Raw genomic sequence first — 7,068 nt, forward strand, 5'->3', positions numbered from 1 at the left:
TCACTTAGAGACCCAAGCCCCTCTTCAAGTTGAGGACGTTTCAATCCCTCAACTTGCAAATTCCATGCCAACACTGGAAAGCCGACTAGAGCTATCCAACACTCATACTATTGAGGTTGAGCTTCTTGAGGAATTTTGTTGATCTAACGATGATGAGGATGCATACATTCCGTTATGTCCAGAACAAGTATGTGAGGTTGATTATAAGCCTATTCATCTCGAGGAGCCTCAAGTGATGGAGTTAGAGGCTGACAAGCCTTTGGCATCTCATTTATTTTCTAATATTACTCATCTCACTCTCACGAGTCCGAGTCGTTATTTTTCGAGTAGTTGAGTCTGCATTTTATTTTCTAAAAACGAAAAAAATTCAAAAATATTTGTCTCTAGAGCCCTTGAATGCTTCAAAAGCTTTCTTTTTATAAGCAATTTCATGGATTCAACAAAGAAATGACCAAAGAAATATGAGAATTTTTACATACCTTGACAAGTAAACAATGTTGAACAACCAACGTTAAAAATTTGCGCATCTTGGAGGCAACCAGTGTAGGATTGTATCAATCGTAGCGGAAGAACAAGGATCATCTAAGCATTCAAATTCACTAATTTTGGCATAATATAAAGTATGTTTCTGCAGAAAAATGGGTTTCAAGACATACCTCTTGAAGAACTTCTTCAAAGCTCCATCTCCAACTGCAATCTTCTCCATATCTTGTTGTAGACCACCTCAAGATCTTCCCCACTATTCTCTTGGTGCTCTAGATTGAGTTGTGGGACTCAAAATAAGCTTGAATCAAGGGATGAAGGAGAAAAGCTCACTGCTGCAACAAGGTTGAAGAAATTTTCTTCAAAAAAGTTTTTCTCTAAAAAAACCTTTTGATTGCATGCCCGATTTTCATTCCAATCTTCTCATTACATTGCAGATCAACATGCAAGAGAAGAGTTGTATGTGTTGCAGCTCATGCTTGGAAAAGACAAGGCAAAATAGTTGCTTCATGTGTGATCTAGTTAAGTGATGGACAATGGAAAAACTCATTTTTCCATTTGTGTTTTAGTTTTCTTTTCTTTTTTCAATTTTATCCAAAAATCAAATTTTGATTTAAAAATCTATTTGATTTTAAAAATGAAAAATTAATTAATTTCATAAATTAATTATTAAATAAAACTTAATTAATTTAATATCAAATATAAATTAATTTTAATACATATCCATCTTTATATATTTAAATCATATTAAATATATAAATTCTCCTATACCGTTTAATTCTAAAATTAAACATAATTATATCTCATAAAATTACTAATTCCCTTAATTCTAATTTGAACGTTTCAAATTAACTTATCACATTATTCTAGAGCTAGTCCATTACAAGCTAGTAGGGCGACCTCACGGACCTACAGATAATGGGCTCCAACGATCCGAGATTAATTGACTAAACTCATTAGACTAGATTAATCTCTATTCGTTAACTAAAGGGTCACTCCACTAAAACCCATAGTTACACTCCCCTCACTGTAGATATATTATGTCCACATGATTTAACCATAATCAGCAAGTCGACCCTTCACAGGTTGTTCGTAATAAACAGTTGGGTCAAAATTCTGTTCACCCCCGAGATTACGTCTTATTTCTCAAGTCCCTACTGATCCTCTAATGAACAACTGGTTTGTGATCCAATCACCAAACCAAACTCTCTCTCAGGCCAGTGAGAGGGTGGGGCCCCTTGTTCAAGACCTGGATTCAGTACTTGAGAGAACAACCTTTCTCCTATCCTTAAATCGGGTAGGTGTGAACTTCGTCTTGCACCCTATGTCCCTAGCTATCTATTTGGTCTTACCCCTGAAATGGGAGTTAGCCGGCGCTATTGAAGCCAACCCTCAACTATGCAAATCTAAGGGCAATCCCGAATAAACAGGAGTTCATAGTTAGCTCAGGATTAAGATCGAGTTACCTAGGTCATCTAGGTGAAATAGTCAATCTTAAACAGTAAACAGCGTTATAAAGTAAAAATGACTTATTTCTTGGTCCGGATCTTATGCAAACTCATTGCATAGGACGCCCCCACTCCTCATGTCATAACATGTACGAATTAGGATCACATCGTATGTAACATTTTACAACTCTTTGTAACAACTATAGAGTAGGCCGCATCCAATGGTGTTACTAGAATAAGGTACCCGACCTCATTCATGTACCATAGATCATTTTGACTATTTACTCGAACCCGATCCACTCTTATGTCTCCACATAAAGTTCAAGTACTTATACAATAATCATGGGTCTTAGTTTATTGGATTTAAACTTTCATACAATTTATGAGATCAATAACAAGTATATTGATAATAGAAAATGTTTATCACTTTACAAACTGTAAGTTTTTAGGACATAAATCCCAACAACCAGGTGTCAAATTTTATTGCTTTCATGACTTAGCTTCTTGTTGTTCTTTTATAGGTTCCTTTAATTGACCCTGAAAAAAAGAAGAAGATCAAATTTAGATTCTGGTGAATAAAGGGAAGTTGTACGAACAGAAATCAATGGTACGATTCAACTGCCACGTCTCCACATAGTTCACATCGTGAGATTCATATGATGCTTCGTGTCACCTTGGAAGTGAACTCCCTTCGAAAAGCGGATGTATACGTCAATATCAAGGTGAATGAAGGAAGTAGTTCATAGTAAGTGGATGAAGGAAATGTGACCACATATCCCACGGTCTCTTCCGTTAGTTTGGATCGTGAGATTCCTATGTTGCTCTTGTTGGTTAGCTTTAAGCGGCCCTTTGCTAGTCGTTTAACGATGGCTATCCCCTCGAAAATTTGTAACATAGGATTCAGAAAAACTCAAGCTCTAGAAATGGATAGAATTTCTTTGGTCTTAGTAACCTCTGACGTTTGAAAATGGTGGGTCTACACTTACAGAATTATTAAGTGTTAATAATTTCTGACCAAAAGCAATACCTAAATGACTATAGGAATATGAGTTATTCTAGAGATAGTATTTAGACAAGAATGTCTTATTGTAGTATCGTTACAAAAGAATAATCTTGGGCACATTATTAAAATTGCTAAAACTTGATTGGATTTAAAAACAATTCACTTATAAAATTTGGTTATAATTTCAGAATGACAAGTTCAATAATACAAGTGTTGGCATCAAATAAACTCATCGGAGATAATTATGTGAATTGAAAATCAAATTTGAACACGATACTTCTGATAGATGATTTGCGGTTTATCTTAATTGAGGATTGTCCTCCCATTCCTAGCTCTAACACAAACCGAAATGTTCGGGATTTGTAATGACAGATAGGTCAGGGCTAATGATAAAGCCCATGCTTATATCCTCGCCAGTGTATCTGATGTCTTGGCAAAGAAGCATAAGGATATGAATACTGCCAAAGAGATTATGGAATCTCTGCGAGGGATGTTTAGACAACCGTCCTTCACCCTGAGGTATGATGCCATCAAGTACATTTACAATAGTCGCATAAAAGAGGGGATAAATGTTCGTCAACATGTCCTGCACATGATGGTCCACTTTAATGTGGCAGAAGTTAACAGTGTTGTCATGGACGAGAGAAGTCAAGTTGGTTTTATTCTAGAATCTCTTTCGAAGAGTTTTCTTCAATTCTATATGAATGCATTGATGAATAAAATTGAATACAACTTGACTACTCTGCTGAATGAGCTACAAGATTATCAGACAATGTTGAGAACAAAGGATCTGGAATCAAAAGTAAATGTTACTACTGCCGAGAAGAAAGGAATGTCCTCCAAGCTTGATGTTGCCTCCTCTTCAAAGAGTAAGAGTATTCCTTTGAAGAATGACAAAGGGAAAGGGAAGAAGAAACTTGCTAGAAAGAAAGGCAAGGATAACGCTACAGAGAAAGAAAAATGTTTCCACTACAATGAAGAAGGGTATTGGAGGAGAAATTACCCTTAGTATTTTACTGAGAAGAGGGCAGAGAAAGGTAAATAGGCAAACTAGTCCCTAGTACTATTTGCTCAGCTCGACCAGTGGGAGAAGTTGCTACTTGCTTTTATGATCTTGTAAAGAACAAATTATATAATTTTGTGATAAATGAAAAATTAATTTTCAAAAATTATGTTTGTTCTAGCAACTTCTACTAAGAATCAAATTGCTAAAATCCATTTGTAAATATTCAGATATTTAAAATGGCTAGATAAAAGTATAGAAAGTTTAAAAGATTTCTAGATTTAACTGTTAACAAAGAGTTGTTGAGACAGGTCAGATGTATCTTACTCAAAGAGTTGAGAGTACCTCAATGTAGTGGGAGGAAAGTATGTTTCCTAGCCATTATTGAGAATAAGATGCAATCCTCATATAGTTTTATTCAAAAGCCTATTGTATACAAACATGTTTACAATGATTCTCTCAACTAAAGTGTTTGAGAATCACCTAGTAGGACTAGGAATACTAGATAACTTAGGGCAGGTGGGAGAAATATCGGGTATGAGATACTGAATGGTAAAAGATAGGTATGAGATGTCCTAATTTATTGTATTTCTCTATAAAACTCAGAAACTCAGTCATATATATCGGATATATAAGTTACCACTGGAGTTTTAGACCAAGTGGGAGTTTGTTGGGTTTTATGTCCTAAAACTCGTGGTATGTAAACAATGGAACTTATTCTGAAAGTTCAATAAGGTGGTGTTGAATAGAAATCCAATAAACCTAAAAGTTCCTTGACTATTGGATGAGTATTTGAATTTTATGTGGAGATATAAAGGTGGATTAAGTTCAAGTAAATAGTCAAAATGATCTATAGTATATGAATAAGGTTAGGTACCTTATTCTGGTAACATTATTGGATGTGGTTTGCTCTGTAGTTGTTACAAGGAATTGTAAAGTGCTACAAATGAAGTGATCCTAATTCATTCATGTTAGAACATGAGGAGTGGGGATATCCTTGTGCAAAAGGGTTTGTACAAAATTGGACCACGAAATTAGTCACTCTTACTTTATAACGTTGTTTACTGTTTAAGACTGACTATTTCAAAGCGATGACCTAGGTAACTTGACCTTAATCATGAGCTAACTATGAATACCTGTTTATTTGGAATTATGCTTAGATTTGCATAGGTGAGGGTTGGCTCAACAGCGTCGGCTCAATAAACCTCCCATTTCAAGGGGGTAAAACTAGATAGATAGCTGGGGACATTGGGTGCAAGACGGAATTCACTCCTACTCACTTTTAGGGATAGTAGAAAGGTTGTTCCCTGAAGTGTTGATTCTGGGTCTTGAACAAGGGGTCCCATCCTCTCATTGCCCCGAGAGGGACTCAGTTCTGTTGATTGGATCACAAAACAATTGTTCATAAGAGGATCAGTGGGGACTTAAGGAACAAGAGGTAATTTTGGGAGTAAAACAGAGATTTGACCCAGCCGTTACTACGAACAACCTGTGAAGGGTTGACTTACTCATGGTTGTATCGAGTGGACATAATATATCTATAGTAAGGGAAGTTCAACTATGGGCTTTAGTGGAGTGACCCATTAGTTAAGGAATGGGGGTTAGATCGGTCTAATGAGTTTAGCCGATTAATCTCGGATCGTTGGAGCCCATGATCTGTAGGTCCACGTGTTGGATTTTATGTCCTAAAACTCGTAGTTTGTAAATTAATTTGGATTTTATAACCTAAAACTCGTAGTTTGTAAAATAATAAATATATTCTGTTTTGTTTTTTTGATAAAGTTATTATTGAAATTGTAATCTTGAATCCAATAAACTAAGGTCCTGAGGCTATTTAATGTAGTTTGAACTTTATGTAGTGACATAAATGTGGATCAAGTTCAAATATATAACAAAAATGGTCTATAGTATATGAATAAGGTTAGGCGCCTTATTCTTGGGACACTATGGATGCGGCCCACTTTGTAGTTAGTACAAACGATGTGATCCTGAATCGTTCATATAGAGATATGTGAGTAGGTGCATCCTATGTAATGAGTTTGCATAAGACTGAACCATGAAATAGTCACTTTTTACGTTCTAAATGTCGTTTTATGTATAAAACTGACTATTTCGTTAATTGATGACTTAGGTAACTTAATCTTAATCCTAAGCTAACTATGAACTCCTGTTCACTCGGAATTATCCTTAGATCTACATAAGTGAGGGCAACTCATCATCGCTGGCCCAATAAACCTCCCATTTCAAGGGTAAGATTGGGTGGATAGCTGGGAACATAGGGTGCAAGACGGAATTCACTCCTACCCGTTATAGGGATAGTAGATAGGTTGTTCCCTTTAGTACAAAATCCAGGTCTTGAACAAGGGGTCTCAACTTCTTTTTGGCCCAAGAGGGATTCGGTTTATAGGTTGGACCTTAAACCAATTGTTCACTAGAGGATCAGTGGAACTTAAGGAATAAGATGTAGTCTCGAGGGTAAAACGATTTTTATGACCCAACCGAGATTACGAACAACCTGTGAAGGATTAGCTTACTAATCATGGTTATATCAAATGGATACAAATATATCTATAGTGAGGGGAGTGCAACGACGGGACTATAGTGAAATGAGTCGTTAGTTAACAAATGTTGATTAGCTCCGTCTAAAGAGTTTAGCTAGCTAATCTCGGATCGTTGGAGCCCATGATCTAGAGGTCCATTAGGCTCCCCTACTAGCTCATATGGAATAAACTTAGAATAGTATGATAGAATAATTCGAATTGTTCGAATTACGTGAAGAGAGAGAAACCGACAAGTATATGTGATTTAGTGGTCGTTTTTCAGTTTAGAGATACAACTTTAATATTTAAATGTGATTTAAATATCAATAATATGAATACGTTAATGTTCGGAAGCTCAGAAATAATGGAAATGGTCAAAGATGGAAAAAACCAAAAAGTTGACTTTTGACTTTGAAAAGTCAAACTTTGACCGACCTTATATTCAAATGTGATTTGAATGTCGAGAAAATGAATGCGTATTCATGCTTGAGAGGTCAAAATTAGTCAACACGGAAAAAATTATAAAAAGTCAAAATGTTGACTTTTTGGTCAAAGTTTGACTTTGACCAAATGACTATTTTGCCCTTTGAC

This window comes from Benincasa hispida, chromosome 11, assembly GCF_009727055.1.
Source record: "Benincasa hispida cultivar B227 chromosome 11, ASM972705v1, whole genome shotgun sequence".
Classification (NCBI taxonomy): domain Eukaryota; kingdom Viridiplantae; phylum Streptophyta; class Magnoliopsida; order Cucurbitales; family Cucurbitaceae; genus Benincasa; species Benincasa hispida.